Consider the following 17,288-nt stretch of genomic DNA (forward strand, 5'->3'; position numbering starts at 1 on the left):
TCACTCCATATAGTTTACCATTTAGATTACTTTTGAAAATTCTTGATTTTTAGTTCTATACAAGATTTTTTTATTTCTTTTATTTTATTTTTTTTAACAAACAACACTTGTTTACAGTTATGGTACAAGACCTAAACGAGCAACTAATCGACTCAAGGAGATTTAACTCTATGGGTGCCAAGTACGCCGCGTGTCTTTGCTTCACGTTCAATGTTGAGTTGGGCGAATGGTTATACCAAATGACGAAACAGCACGGCTAATCTTCCCGCAGTTTCATGTGGATAGCCATCGCTCTGCTTAGTCTAACCTTCTTACAGGATCGGCAAGATTAATTCGAGACTCAAGATTCACATGTAAATTTTATAGTCAATAATCGAGGCCTAGAGCTTCCACTCTGCTTGATTATATATTGTATTAAACATATTCTGATACTTTTACAATTGCGCACTATCACACTCCTCTCCCATCAATGAGCATAGCCACTAGAACATTTAATATTTCACTCTTTCATTTACGCACAAAGTCAGGATTAAAAAAAAACAACAAATCAGCCAAATTTACAGCTATTATTGGATTTGCTATCAAAAACTACAAGTGGTCGACTTCGCTGGAAACTACTTGTACATATTTTCTGATCTGATAAACGAATTCAATTATGGGCTTGATCTAATATTGTAATTGACAATGATTTGCGTTAATTTGAGAGTATTTCCATTACGACAATAAGCTCATGATAATATGGGTTATGCAGACTTGTAAATGATTACACATCGGCAGGAAATAAATTAATATTTTGGTTCAGGGGAAATATTTGCAATCCTCTTCTTTGAGGTTCCTTTAAAAAGTGTTGGCATGTTGTCGTGTAATAATGCTAGCTAACTTTTTTTTTCTCAATTGGCGATTGGTCTATTCCTGTTTCTCTGAAAAACCGTTACAACTGGTAGTCTCGATTTTATAAGCTGTCTTCATGATATTATACCATACAACAAATTAAGTACGGTAATTTACATTTATCGAACAAGCAGGGCTGTTATGGAGAAGCTCGCGTGAGTGACATTAACTTTTTAGTGCCAAATAGTATGACCCCAGCTTAAGCAAAAATTTGTATAATTTGACTAAACTGAAAACAATAAATTGCATTTAATGTTCTCACACATTATAAAGCCATTATTGAACTTATCGTAATGTCGTACATTATGTAGGCTCAAAATGCACTTTAAACATTACCCAATGGAGCAACAATCGTATTTTTCCGCTTGTTGATTTCGACAGAGGACCGAGTGTTGAAAAGGACCATAACTCTTTCGTTACTGACCCACACGACGACAATGCAGGTCTATCATGCGGAAAACCGTGGTTGGTTCTGTATCAATATTTACCCGGCACTCGCAGTCCCCTTTTTGTCGACAATCAATCGACAGTGAAAGGCTAAAACGTTTTAAACAATTTGATAATAATAAAACTTATTGAGATTTTAAACACCTTTCATTTTCTTACAATACAGTAGTCAGAACATACGCTTCATTTCTTCTTTGTACTGAGGAAAGTATATCAAGATAAATAATTACCAGTAATAATGGTTCTTTATTTAATGGTATTTGTGCCAGCCTTATTTTTACTTGTAAAGAATCGATAATATAATATGGATATTTTTTAAACATATATCAGTAGTGTGAACACTAAACCCGTGAGAAAATCATGTTAAATTCGTCTTGTGTTGGGTTAATAATTTGGAACCACCATAGTGCCTTTAAATAAGACGATTTATAGATACATTTAATTCACTCTGGTATTGCTGCGAATCTCGTCAAAGATGGTGAAGACACGAATCATGTCAAAGCGGTGGTGGGTCAGTAGCTCAGGACCGTCTGGTAACAATATCCAGCGAGGTTGAGCATGATCAATGACCATCCTGATGTGTGTCAATAATAACAATCTCTGGCTCCAGCTTTTTGTCCTCGGGTAAGGGCATAGCATGTTGCAAACATAGCTCCATTCGGCTCAGGTTGGATTGAGTACCTGACAATGGGCAGCGATGAATAGGTATGAAAAGAAGTAGAGCAAAAAAGATGCATAACACGCAATTTGTCTTGCATGAAATTGAATGTGGTTCCACACGACATGTTTAGGAAATAAATTAAGCATTGTAAAGCAAAATGATCACGGTGAATCCGTTTTTTAAAATGCAAAATATAAATGCATTAATGATACAAAAATACGCGACGGTAGCTGTACTTACATCGCTCTAATGTGACATTTTATTAGCTGGACATTTTCACCAAGAGAGCAACAATAGCTTCGTGCTTCAAGAAAACCCCATGTCGTATTGCAGCTACTGTTTTCACAGTGCACATATTACCATACGAAAAGATTAAAGGGAGGGTTGGGGGAGGGGGGGCATTATTATTTGAACCCCCCCCCCCCCACACACACACACACACACACATACACGTATCAAAAGAAGATAACATCAAATTAATCAAAAGGCAGAGCTGACAATTTCCCAGTCACCATAAAATACTTTCCGGTTGTGTAATGATTTTTAGAACAGGTTGCACTTGGCCATGTGGTAAAAAAGTTGGGCAGTTGGTTTGTTTTTTGAAGAAATTCCTGTCCGAAGTCGTAGAAAAGATGAGGACCGAGTCGTGTTGTATTTTTGATCTACCGCCTCCAAATGGATTTATGTCCGGGTGATTAAGACTGTTCAAAATCGAATTTATACATAATGATATGAGACTTGGATAAAGTTTATATATTTTATATATATATTATATATATATATATATATATATATATATATATATATATATATATATATATATATATATAATATATATATATATATATATATATAATATTATATATATATATATATATATATATAGAATTATATTATATATATATATATATATATATATATATATATATATATATATATATATCGATGGCCCGTTGATCAAACCTCTGAAGTATAGTTTCCCAAAGAGGCAACTTCAGAGGTTTGATCAACAGGCCATCGATATATATATATATATATATATATATATATATATATATATATATATATATATATATATATATATATATATATAATATGTTTTAATGAGGACAATGAATTATCTGAAGCTGAATCCGAATGTTACTCGAAGTCGACCCAATACTAAGTATTTGTATTCGGGAAGAGGGGGGGGGGGGGGGGGGGGGGGGGAGAGTTGTTGAATGTGGTTTAGGCTGAAGTAGTTTGATAATCTTCGCTTGAAGTTGAAGGTGTTTAAATTTGTTGTGTATTCTCGCATGATTTAAGAGGAGTGTTCCAGTCTTAGTTGTTTTGTTGTTTTTTGGTTTGTTTATTTTGTTTTGTTTTTAAGGGTCTTACGGCGCTTGCAACACATTTGGGTCATATCAGCGCCAGTAAAAAGGAAGAAAAGTGGATAGTAAAAACATTCTAGAATTACAATTAAATGGATTTGTGGTAAAGGTAAGACAAAGGGGAATGGTTCAAATACGGAAAAAAAAAGTAGATTCCAAGAGCATACTATCAGTGTACTTAGTTTGAGATCACCTAAAAGTCTCACCCAGACACCAACACGGGTCCCCACTAAGAGGAACACACTCAAATGTTTACGAATCAAATGTTAAAAGTTAAAAATACAACAGTCCATAACAGAGAGCTGATTTACAATGAAAAAAATAGCATCTCCCAAAACTATAACTATACATTCGACTGTTTTCCTCCCAGTCAAGGACTCCGGCCAGGATCAGGACAAAACTAAGTAATCTCATTCCAAGACAAAGTCAGAAAGCAAGTGGAAAACAAGTATAGGGTATAAAAGACAAAGCAAGTAACTACTATGGGAGGGCGGGAACCCCACCCAGGTTCCAGTCTTTGATAGTGCGGAGTGCAAATGAATAGTTGAAGATGTTTGAGTTTGAAGATTGGTTTTTAGTGGGTTTTTTTCTCTGAATGCGTAAATTGAGTTGTGCTAGATATATCTAGTTCTGCTGAGATGGTAGTCAAATTGTTTGCACTTTTGACCAGAAGAGTAAATCGTTATTCTTTCCGTCTGTCTTTTAAGGGAGTCTTGAAATAACAAAAACTGAATTTTCACATTTCTAATCAGTTTAACTTTGAAATCACCATTTTACATCTTGCTCAAACAGACATAATACCGTTTTGAGAGGAGGGGTCACATTTATTATTTTGGATTTAGGACGGGCGTTTGGGAGACATGCCATTTTCTTGTCGAAAAAAAAAAAGACAGACAATGGGAGTTATTAGAATATTATAGTGTTTCGCTACCTTTACAAGCGCCTAAAAATAAGTAAAGCAGATGGCTATAGCACTTCAACAAAGAAAGAACTGACGGTGATCCCAAGAGTAACATCTCAATGTGTCTAAGAGTAGGATATCAGCTGTCAAAGGGTAACAGATCAGTGAGTCAAAGAGTAACATATTGGTGTGTCTAAGAGTGATATATCAGTATGTCCAGGAGTAAAAAAACAGTGTGTCCAAGAGTAGCACTTTTGTGCATCCAAGAGTAACCTATCAGTGTGTCCAAGTGTAAAATATCAGTATGTCCAAGAGAAATGTATCAGAGTGTCCAAGCCTAAAACTATCAGTACAGAGTAACATAGCAGTGTGTCTAAGGCGGACCCTCCAAAGACAGCACAAGGATTTCGTCATGTCGCACACAGCACACGACACGTGAGACAAACCATCGTAACCACAAGAAATTAGAGAAACCCCCTATAGATAGTTCGAAGATGACGTCACTCAGGGCTTTGTTATTGTTTTTTGCCATCCGCGTTTATGAGTAATGCTCACTGAACTGTATTAACCTGACTATAAACGTTCATGGATACACACAGTTTTGTGTGTTGGTCCGTTATACTTCCGGATGGCAATGTTATGAGCTTCTAAGCCAAGCGCATACTATCTATATAGGCAGCACGGCACAGCCATAACGAAAACTAGCGTGCCTCGGTTTGTAGCATTGTTCGTTTTTTATGCCGCGTCCATCAAGATGGACCAAAGACGAAAAAAATTGCAAAAAAAAATAAAAATAAAAAAAATTTGTGAGAGATCGGCCCCTTATTTGAGACCCAAAAAAACCCATATCACAACAAAGATCAACAAATGCAAGTCTGGGAAGATATCGACAGTAAATGGCTACATGTAGTCGAGTTTATTGATGATGATGATGATGAAGATAATATTAATAGTAAATAAATAAATAAATAAATAAATTATGCCCTTCCGCCACGACATCATAAGATATCGTCTCCTAGCCATTCCACGAAGGAATATAGATAATTCACCAAACAAGATGTCTGATGTCAACAGGAATCATCCATGTTGTCCAAGTGAGCAAATTGGAGGTTAATAATCATGCCCAAGGGAAAAAAAACGAAAGTGCCTGAAGCGGGGCTCGAACCCGAGACCTTCCGGGTCACTGCAATGCCTAAACCACTCGGCCACTTCGCCCCCCCCCCCCCAATGATAATAATAATAATAATAATATAATAATAATAATAATAATAATAATAATAATAATAATAATAATAATAATAATAATAATGAAGGTTAAGGATGAATCCAAACACAACTACAGTATATCTGGTTAAATTATCATTGAATACAATCTGGTTAAAAGTATCTGCTGGGTTTAATTCTAATAATTTCACAACTTTTGATTAACGTATATTTTAACCCAATCGATCATAAGGTTATTTTAAAGGAGGCACTGCCATTTTAATGTAGGTCTCTACACTAGGTGCCTTAAATAACCCCAGGCCAGCCAGCAGGGAGAAAAAATACAAATTAAAATATTTCCAGCAGATTTCGAACCTGTGACATTAAAAAAAAATATGAGCTTTTACATAGCGCAATATCCACTAAAAGTGCTCCGAGTGCTTTACAAGGGGTCCCTGTCCGACAGCAACAATTAACCTTTAGGACAAGACATGACGCCTGTTAGGCGATATTATATTTTTTTTTCGGACAGAGACAACGCTGTTAACGGCCAGGTACTCGTTTTACATCTGAGTACGGTGAGATAATGGGAGTAAAGAGCCTTTTCCAAGGACTCAACTATGCGCCGAGCGAGCGAGGCTCGAAACCAGGACCTTCCGATCTGAAATTGAGTGTCATACCACAAGACCACATAGCCGCACAAGTCATATCATCTCATGAGAAAAAAACGATGTCAGTGTAATTTTTAAAAAAATAGGTAAGGTTTTGTTATCGGGTTTAGTAAAGCCCTATAAAAAAAAATAATACTAATGATAAGCATGACAAACTGGGTCAATTCGAGTGACTTTTCTGAGACTACTTTTAAAAATATCATCCTGCTTATAGTACACTCGACTCCGCTTATTTGCACAACCTTAGGAGTTCGGGTTAGTGTGTCGATAAAACGGAGACACTAAATATAGCATCTGAGCATCAGTTTTCAAGGTGTAGCGTTTAAGCGGAGTATGCGATTAACCCGAGTCGACTGTAAATATGTGACTCAACTGCTATTATGTGTGATGAATCAGATAAGATTTTTAATCAAAATGCTCCGGAATGTTAAATAATGTTTGTGTTTTGCCAGTAAATAAACTGCATTGAAAACATTTAACCGAAATATTTCACTGTGCTCAAAGCCCTTTGCAATGGGTCCCAAGCCAACAGGAACACTTAACAAGAAAGACGAGACGAAATGATAATAATAATAATAAAAATTTATACTGCGCATCTACCCTTCAATGGATCCCCCAATGGGACAGATGGCTAATGTGGTGCCTGAAACGGAAAGGTGCTCTTACAATTTTTTCCATTGATACTACTAATACCGACTAGGCACTCATGTTAAATCTGAGAATGAAGAGAGAATGTGAATAAAGAGCCTTTTTCCAAGTACTCAGCTTTACACAACCAACAGCTGATTCAATCCAGGGTCCTACAAGTCAGAATCAGAATGCTATGACACAAGACCACAAATCATTCCTTTTTAGATTCAGTCGCACCTTGTCACAAAACGTATTTGACAATAATCATGGAAGGAAGGAGCATGCAGTCCAAGGAGGGCTAGAAAACTATATTTTACTGTCGTATCTTGTCACACAACTAATCATGGGAGAAAAGGGCATTAGGTATGGCTTGACAATTAATTTGTTCATCTTGCTGTTGATGATGACATACTGCACAAATTCTTATATTCCTTTTTTTTATGAACACTGTTTGTTTTGTTTTTAAGGGTTTTACGGCGCTTGAAACACATTTAGGTTATATCAGTGCCAGTAAAAGGGAAGAAAATATGATAGTAAAAATTTCTAGAATTACAATTAAAGCACCCAAGAGAAAGGAAGACAAAGGGGAACTGGGAACAAATAGGGATCAGATGCAGATTCCAAGAGCAAACCATCAATGTACTTAGTTTGAGATCACCTATAAGTCTCATCCGGACACAAGCACAAAATCCAACAAAGAGGAATACACTCAAATGCTTACATTATACATTAAAAATAACAAACATAATAATACATAACAGAGAGATGATTTACAAGGAAAAAAATTATCATCTCCCAAAACAATAACTATGCATTTGACTATTTCCCTCCCAGCTAGGACTCAGGCCAGGGCCAGGACAAAACCAAGTAATCTCATTCCAAGACGAAGACAGAAAGCAAGGTGGAAAACAGATATAGGGGATAGAAGGCACAGCAAGTACCTCCCTGCCCACTATGGGAGGTCAGGAACCCCACCCAGTTATAAACACTGAAATCCTATTTTGAAAACAGCTAACCCAAAAAATATCCAAAATTGTGAGTATTTAATTAAATGCTTGGTAATGAAACTCTTAGAAAACCAAAAGTCCTACATTCATTATCATGCAACCCCTTTATTCATTCCTGAGGGGGAATTGTCTTTATACAGGGGAAGACTGGAATAACCCAGGCATCAACAAGGTGAACTAGGGCGAGGTTACATGATCAAGACAACAGTGTGGCAGGGGGTCAGAATTCTGTACCTATTGGGTACGAAGCAAAGATCATAACACTGTATCACCTTGTCTGTAATTCACGATTTACTGGCAAAATGTTTATTTCTATGATTCGCAGATCTATCGACACATTCGGCTCAAGCTTATGCAGCTGCACCATTCAGGGCTTGTAGTTTAGAGTTGGGTGACACTACAAGGGAGGCAACTCTATGGCAATACTAAATACGCTTGTAACATTAGTATTGTATGGTAATGTTTTAACACAAAGACCGTTCTTTACATTCATTATACCACAAGGATAGCAGGCCTTTCATTGGACTTCAATGAACGTGATGATAAGTCAATCAACCAAAATGTATGATTCAAGTGTTGAAGAAAATTTGAACTCAATTTCTATTGTCTTAATAGACAATCCATTTTTCGACTACGTAAGAGAACTCCTTAGAGAGGAACCACTAATGGTATCGATTCAATGCAAGTACTCCCACCTCATTTATCATACTTGCTGACCGGAAAGTTGATACACAACCCAAATACTAAAAAATATGGTGTCTGTTTTTTATGGGATTTGACAAAACAAATTTGATTTTTCGATAGAATCATCACAATCTAATAATACACGCAATCCATCTTAATGTCAATTGTAAACACTGCAAAATTTGGTGATGATTCGTCCAGTGATTTCGGAGTCTTAGTGTTACTAAAAATCCAATTCACCAAATATATGAGATAATGAGTTAAACTTTAACAATATAACAGAATTAATGACAAATTATCGGTTAACCTTCCATTATATCCAATATACATAATACTTGATTAACCAAAATTTGTTTATCAATTCAAGTCTTTTTCTAAAATTGCAAATCCATACTTCAGTAAAAATCTGCAAATCCTAGATTCAAGGGAACTAACCTTTTTTACACTGTATTTGTTTTTGTTTTTAAGGGTTTAACGGCGCTTGCGACACATTTAGGTCATATCAGCGCCAGTAAAAAGGAAGAAAATGGGATAGTAAAAGTCCTAGAATTACAATTAAAGCACCTAAGAAAAGGTAAGACAAAGGGGAATTGGTTCAAATAGGAAACAGATGTAGATTCTAAGAGCACACTATATAAAGTACTTAGTTCGAGATCACCTAAAAGTCTCATCCATACACAAGCATGGGTCCCCACAGTGGCGTGGGGCCATTGGATCGAATGGTGCCAGGCACCGCACCAATCTTTTAAAAAATCATTAACAGCATAATTTAATTAAAAATAAAACAGAGATTTTAACTCCACTGTCTTTCGCCAACTCGCCAACAACATACTGCCTTTTTAGTCTCCACTCTATTCAAGATTCCGAGTCACGCACTGCGCCGAGTCGGAAGAGCTGTACCGAGAGTACCAGCAGACCCAGTCCCAGGACGCAGCCGATAGACTACTTCAGTCTCTGGCAGAGGGAAGGAAGCAACGGTGGCAGGAGACCGTGGAAAGTCTCGACTTTACACACTCCAGCCGCCACGCTTGGCGTTTGATAAAGAAATTGGACCCAGATCGGAATTACGCGAAGGCTGCACCGGAATGCGAGGCAGACACAATTGCCAAGAACATTAAGAACCGTAGTAAGCGGGTCCCTAATCAGGCTTTTGAGCGCGGTGTCCGCAAGGCGTACCGTACGATTTTGGACTCGCTACCTGCGGAGGAGTCGGACTGGATGGCCCCGTTCAGTCCCCGAGAAGTGGGTGCAGCCATTAGCGAAGTGAAGAACGGCAAAGCAGCAGGGATAGATGGTGTATATCCCGATATGGTGACGCATCTGGGCCCCAGGGCACGGGCCTGGCTAGCAGAGGCAATGTCTGACATCCTTGCAAAAGGAAAGCTTCCACAAGTGTGGAAGCATGCGAAGATAGTTGCCATCCTGAAGCCAGGGAAGCCGGCGAAGGAGGCAGACAGTTACAGACCCATATCGCTGCTGAGCTGTCTTTACAAATTGTTGGAGCGTGTTCTATTAAACCGATGGGGGCCGGTCCTAGACGCTGCCCTGCCACCCGAGCAGGCAGGCTTCAGGGAAGGGAGGTGCACCACGGAGCAGGTCATTGCCCTTACAGAGCATATTGAGCACGGGTTCGAGAGAAAACAGCAAACAGGTGCTGTGTTTATAGACCTATCAGCGGCGTACGATACGGTCTGGTGCGATGGGTTAATGCTCAAACTTGCAAAAATCATAAGGTGCAAAAAGACCTTGAAGTTGTTCTCTTCGATCTTAGGGGAAAGGCAATTCCACGTCGCGCTGGGAGACGTCACAAGCAAAGTAAGGAAACTGAAGAATGGGGTCCCTCAGGGGTCGGTACTTGCGCCAATGTTGTTTAACGTTTACATTAGCGATATGCCGAACACTTCCTCCCTGAGGCTGGGATACGCAGACGACTGGGCACTCGTTACTCAGAGTAAAGTGTGGACCCGTCTCGAGAGCGTACTCAGCGAGGACGTCACCAGACTAAAATCCTACTTTGACAAGTGGTACCTGAAGATGAACACTTCAAAAACCGTGGCCACTGCATTTCACTGATGCAGTGGTTGGCACACCCGTAAACTGAATGTCCTAGTCGGGGACCAGCCACTCCCATATGAGCCGCGTCCAAAATATTTAGGGGTGACGTTGGATCGCAGTCTTACCTATCGGGTTCATCTCGAAGGGGTTGCCCGGAAGATAGAGAAGCGGAATAGTCTTCTGAGGAAGCTGGCGGGATCGACTTGGGGCGCTAGCCAAGCGCTCCTGAAAACATCCGCCCTGGCACTATGCTATTCCACCGCGGAGTATTGCGCTCCAGTGTGGGGTAGAAGCAGAAACGTTGAGAAGGTGGATGTAAAACTTCGCAAGTCGATGCACATAGTGTCGGGAACGCTAGCAACAACCCCTAGAGAATGGGGCCCGATAATGGCGGCGATCCAGCCCCCCGATGTCCGGAGGGAGACCATTACGGGAAACTGGCAAAGTAAGATCAAAGAGAGAGGGAATGGGGATACCCCTCTCATGCGCATAATGAACGGTGCCCCCGTTTCGAGCCGAAATAAGTCCCGGCAACCCTTGTACGCAGAATCCCTGACTACGGACAGAGCTGCACATACGAGATGGAAGTCGGTTTGGACGAATTCAATCCCTCGTGGGGGCGGGGACCTACACTCCTCTAAGCTTGGTGAGAAGTTGCCAGGCTTTGATACCAGTAAGAGGAGACACTGGGTAGCTGCGAATCGGCTTCGGTCGAGGAGCTGCCTAACGGCCGGTACGTTACATCAGTTGGGGGTCTAAATTCCTGTCCAATATGTCCACGCTGTGGGCAAGAACCCGAAACGGCAGAGCATCTAGTCGAAAGGTGTGTTGTGACGATGCTACCAGGCGGGTTCGCGACGGTGCACGAATGCGGACCGGACTTTGCTGATTGGGTCGATCGTCATAACATAATAGTGTGAACCATAAGAAGCTGCTGCCGACTCGTGTGTTGGTGACATCACTGCGCGAAGTAGTGAGAGAGTCAACACCGTGGTGCAAAGCAATCCAAGCTCCAATTAACCAGTAGATTTTTGACCAATCAAAACTTAAAATTTGTGACACACCCTCACACGTGATCGGACAAACATATTTGGTTGTTTATAAACAGTAATGTGAATGAAATCGCCCTCTCTCTGATCATTGTTATTGTTTTTATACCGTCAAATGGGTGACTAGTTATCACACGATTTTCTCGATTAGATTTTAAACGGTTACATTTATACATAGTTTTCTGTGTTAGTTCTATTGACCAAGTGGTTGAACAGTGGGTATTTTATTTAGACACACACCATCGATAGTAAAACCTGTGTAGTTTGATGTGTCTACCAATCACTACCATTGTTTACATTATGACGATTGTCCGAGAGGCGTGGTTATCTACCTGTTAATTAATGCTATATCCATTAGTATCGCGACAGCTGATTGAGCGAGAAACTAGGTCGAATTATACTATCTTCAAATAGCGGAATACCCCTCGACTTGTGCCAGGATCTGAGAGCTCCACCGTTGGACTGGGGCTAGGCGGGCGGGTCGCTTAGGACTGGGGGGATGCGCCAAATTAGGGTAACTTCGGCCATCCAAAATATTACATTAACTGTCAAAAACACTGATCATTGTCAAGTTTATTTGTAAGCAGCAAAGAAAAACATCATAAAACTTTAAAATATGACATATCAAACCCCCCCACCTCTTTTTCACGATTATTGAATAAAGTAATTCTTTGCAACGAAGCATTGTGGACGAATTTACCAACATTTTTCTTGCTTGTAGTGCCGAGTTGATGGTTACGTGTGTATGAGTGTTTATTTGTGTGTGTGTGTGTGTGTTGTGTTTGTGCGTGTGTATTTGTGTCAGTCAGAGAAAGAAAGCGAAGACTGTCAACAGTTATACTTTTGGTGTGTTTTTAGATTTTTAAGTACTTAAGTGGAGTGATTTTTTCTTTGTGATGCTTTAAGATCTGAATCTACCTTTTATTTGTGCAATCATTAATCGTATTCCACTGATTTCCATTATTTGATATATACTTTGAAGTTTTGTTTTGTTAAACAATGAATTGCAATGAATCAAGTTGACTCTTTACTTCACCGACCGTTTGGGAGATTGACACTAGATGACAAATTAGAAATAAAAAGACTAGTTCCTTACCAACCAACTGATTTTGAATTAACACAGGTGTGGAAATCGCGAAAACTCGCTTTTTCAGTGACATGGTATGACAGGCATGAATGGCTCACAGTTAGTTTAGTCTTTTGTTTTTATTGTCTACTTTTTACAGATACAACAAACACTGACAAATCATGGACATCTATAGGCTATAGTGACCTTAACCACTTCCATCGTATTTCTTAACCTCCTGAACGTTGTTTTAGCACCCTTAAAAGAGTGAAATTTTTTTGTTGCGAAATTCAATGAAACAGGAGCGGTTAAATTCATTAATGATTCTTTCAATTCACAAAGCTGAAATAGATGCCATTCCAGATTTCAATAAACACATTATAAAAAGATTTGCAGAGATGAAACATCGCCGTGCAGATTTTTTTTACAAGTACTAAAAGTAAGTAATTTCTGTCATAGGTTTTTTTTTCTCTTTTGATTTACATTTATAACATATTGATTGCATTATCTACCAAATCCAATCCTTTAAATGGTGGACAAAGAATAATTACAAAGACCTTTTCATACGGGACTTGTATCTCAGTGTTGTGGCTTGTTGTTTTCATGAATTATTTGTTTTTGTGAGCTTTGTCCACTCGTAGAAACCATCGACCCTCCCCCATCCTTCCATAAAAGAGAGTTTTTAATATGTCGTGCTCTCTCCTCTTAACCGTGTTCACTGTATTAGAATTTTTTTTTCTAATCATGGCACCACCATATGCCGTCAATACGCCACGCCGCTGGGTCCCCACAAAGAGGAATACACTCAAATGTTTACAAATCATATTCAATACGTTAACAAAACATAATACATTGCATAACAGAGAGATGATTTACATCGAAAAAACTGACTATACATTTGACTGTTCCGGCCAGGACCAGGACAAAACCAAGAAATCTTATTCCAAGACAAGACAGAGAGCATGTTGGAAAACATAGAGGGGGATAGAAGACACAGTAAGTGCCCCCCTGTCCACCATGAGAGGTCAGGAACCCCACCCAGAAGCCTGTTGAGTTACGACTGCTTTAAGATAAGTGTTGTAGTTGGACAGTGCAAATTGTCTTGTGTCTAAATGTAAATTGAAAGCAACTCTCTTTGGTTTAGTGACTTCGGAGTTTGTTTACAAAGCAAAATTTAAAAAAAACAATAAAAGACATTTCCGACACTCTGTGGGTGGATATTTTGGGTCTAGCCATTTTTTTGTTAATCAATTCTCACTGTATTTGAGATGTGGATTCTGACTAGATTTGAATTTGTCTTTATATCTTTTTAAGGAATGTAACTACTTGCGACATTTGTAAGCACCAGGAAAAGGAAGATGATAGAATAGCCCAACAAAAGTGAAACTGTCACATTCTCAGCAAAGGATCCCAATTGAGACATGGGCCAAAACTAAATAGTTTTATTCCAGGACAAGTAAAGAAAGCAACCTGAAGGTTTGTTTTTAAAAGCTTTACAGCGCTTGCAACATATTAAGGTCAAATCAGCACCAGTAAAAAGGAAGATAACGGGATAGTAAAAAGTTCTCGAATTACAATTAAAGCAACCAAGAAAAAGTAAGATAAAGGGGAATTAGTTCAAATAGGGAATGGATGTAGATTCCAAGAGCACACCATCAGTGTACTTAGTTTTTATGCAAGTGCCTCGATCGCTTTTGTTTTCAAGGGTTTTTCGGCGCTTGCATCACATTTCGGTCCTTTCAATGCCAGTAAAATGGAAGAGAATGGGATAATCAAAAATTCTAGATTCACAATTAAAAGTACAAGATAAAAAAGTAAGACAGAATGGTTTGTTTTGTTTGTTTTTAAGGGTTTTACGGCGCTTGCAACACATTTAGGTTATATCAGCGCCAGTAAAAAGGAAGAAAATTGGATAGTCAAAAGTTCTAGAATTACAATTAAAGTACCCAAGAAAAAGTAAGACAAAGGGGAACTGATAACAAATAGGGATCAGATGTAGATTCCAAGAGCATACCACCAATGTACTTAGTTTGAAACCACTTACAAGTCTCATCCAGACACAAGCACAAAATCCAACAAAGAGGAACACACTCAAATGCTTACATTATATATTCAAAATAACAAATATAATAATACACAACAGAGAGATGATTTACAAGGAAAAAAATATCATCTCGCAAAACAATAACTATGCATTTGACTGTTTCCCTCCCAGCTAGGATTCCGGCCAGTGTCAGGACAAAACCAAGTAATCTCATTCCAAGACAAAGACAGAAAGCATGTTGGAAAACAGATATAAGGGGATAGAGGACACAGTATGTACCTCCCTGCCCACTATGGGAGGTCAGGATCCCCACCCAGTAAGACAGAATGGAATGGTTCAAATAGGAAAAAGATGTCGATGCCAAGAGCATGCTATCAAGGTACTTAGTTTGAAAGCCCTATAAGTATTATCCAGACAAGCATGAGATCCCACTAAGGTGAATACACTCAATTATTTACAAATCATATGTTTAAAACAAAAAATATAACAGTAAATAACAGATTGACAAGTAAATTGTTTTTTTAGGGTTTTATGGTGCTTGCAACACATTTAGGTCATATCAGCGCCAGTAACAAGGATGAAAATTGCACAGTAAAAACATTCTAGATGAATAATTAAAAGGACTTGAGGAAACAGTAGATGTACATTCCAAGAGCACACTATCAGTGTACTTAGTTTGAGATTACCTAAATCGTAAATGTTGCACCCAGACACCAGCACAAGATCCCACTATTAGGAATACACTCAAATGTCAACAAATCATATGTTAAAGATGAAAAAATAACTATATAACTGAGAGATGATTTACAAGGAAAAAAAATATCGTCTCCCAAAACTATAACCATACATTTGACCATTTCCCTCCCAGTCAAGGACTCTGGCCAGGTAATCTCATTCCAAGACAAAGACAGAAAGCAAGTTGGAAAACAGATATAGGGGAACAGAGGACACAGTAAATGCCTACTTGCTAAAAATGGGATGACAAAAGACCCCACCCAGGTAAGTGCTTCAAGTTAACCCTTTTAATCTTGAAAAGATAAATGAATATAAGGAAAACTTTTCTTTTAATGCAGGATGGCCCACTTGTCCTTAAAACCTATCATATATAAGAAGAGATAGAGACAGCAAGATTTACCAAATTTGAGAAAACCTCAATCCAATGATGAGAAAATTTTCCTTATCATGACATTATTTTGTAACAGTTTTAAAAAAGAAGTCAAATATGAAAGACCAGGCTGACAGAATAATTCACTTTGAACAAAGCATTTGGTAATGAAGAGCATCACAAACGAGGCTTCAATGCAGTATCGTCCATCCTGAAATAGAGAAAAAAACTAGTCGTGTGTCCACACTATACCAGTCTATTCTATATAATTGTGAAGGTAAAGAAAGCAACTTTGATAGTTTAAATTTTGTTATACGCTAGACGCTTTTTGGTCATTTCAGGATTTAATAAATTTAGAGTTCAGTGCTTACAAAAGTAGACTAAAGAGTCACCTGAGGAAAAGAAAGACAAGGGAAATAGTTGCAAGTAAATCTCATCAGTTATATGTAGTGTGTAGCGCTGGTGAACGGCTGCATCCATTACCACCTCTGTGTTATTCTCTATTATTTGCAGATTTTTATTCGTGAATTCAAACTATTGGACTATAATTTTTATATAATTTTTTGTGATTTTTAGTCTTCAGTGCACCCTGTGATGATAACGTTTTATGTATTTAGTTGATTTTAAATTAAATAAATGGATTTTACTCTTCAAGAGGCCGATTTTTATCCCTGATTCTCTACGAGCCGCCATACCCCATTCAACACCCTATTGTTATTGTTTTTATCTTTAAATGTTGTCACCAGCACTTGGAATGCCAGCGGCGATTCAATACCACCATACTTTCTTGCTGTCCCTTAACAAATATAATACAACTTACCAGCTGCCCCCACTTGTTATTTTTCGATTATATTATCATGAACTATTATCATCACATGTGTTAAAGAATCAAAACATGACGAGTGAACAGTTTAAGGAAAGGATAGACAAAAATAGAAATGGAAGGAAGACAAGACGGGGGAAAAGTGGTGGAAGAAAGAAAAGGAAAAGGATAAAAGTTGTCATGAATGAATTTAATCGTTTCTTCACACCGTCATTCCAACACAAGGCCATTGAACGACGACATTCCTTGCTACCTATACAAATAAACAACTCATCGTCAAACAACAATTATCACAATCATAAATGTCTTAAAGTTGGTTTGATTAACGCAAGGTCCGTTACTAAAAAGGAAGCCTTAATTGAAAATATTATCATTGAGAAGGATTTGGATATTTTTATTATCACGGAAAGTTGGCTTAAAAACAATGACAGTAAACTGATTCCACGAGGATATAGTTTCATAGCACAGCATCGAAAAACCGGTCGAGGAGGAGGGATTTTTGTTATTCATAAAGAATCCGTTAAGCTACAGAAAAACAAGACGCAATCGAATTATAAAACTTTCGAATCTCTAGATATGACATTAACATCAGAAAGGAATGAGAAGTACCATGTTGTTGTAATTTATAGACCTCCTCCATCTACAAGGAATAAACTCACACATAATCAATTCTATGATGAA

At 38.2% G+C, this 17,288-nt stretch overlaps 1 protein-coding gene across 1 annotated transcript in view; it reads right to left on the reverse strand.

The window, feature by feature from the left end:
- LOC144968346 (uncharacterized) overlaps positions 1 to 172 on the reverse strand; it is a 37,277-nt gene extending 37,105 nt beyond the window's left edge. Inside the window, exon 1 of the mRNA XM_078906621.1 lies at positions 1 to 172. This exon is cut by the window's left edge and continues 27 nt beyond it. The gene's annotated coding sequence lies outside the window, so the exon portion shown is untranslated.
- Between the last annotated feature and the right edge of the window lie 17,116 nt (positions 173 to 17,288).

The sequence above is a fragment of the Berghia stephanieae genome, chromosome 3, assembly GCF_034508935.2.
Source record: "Berghia stephanieae isolate SIO BIC M18660-M18661 chromosome 3, UCSD_Bste_1.3, whole genome shotgun sequence".
Lineage (NCBI taxonomy): Eukaryota > Metazoa > Mollusca > Gastropoda > Nudibranchia > Aeolidiidae > Berghia > Berghia stephanieae.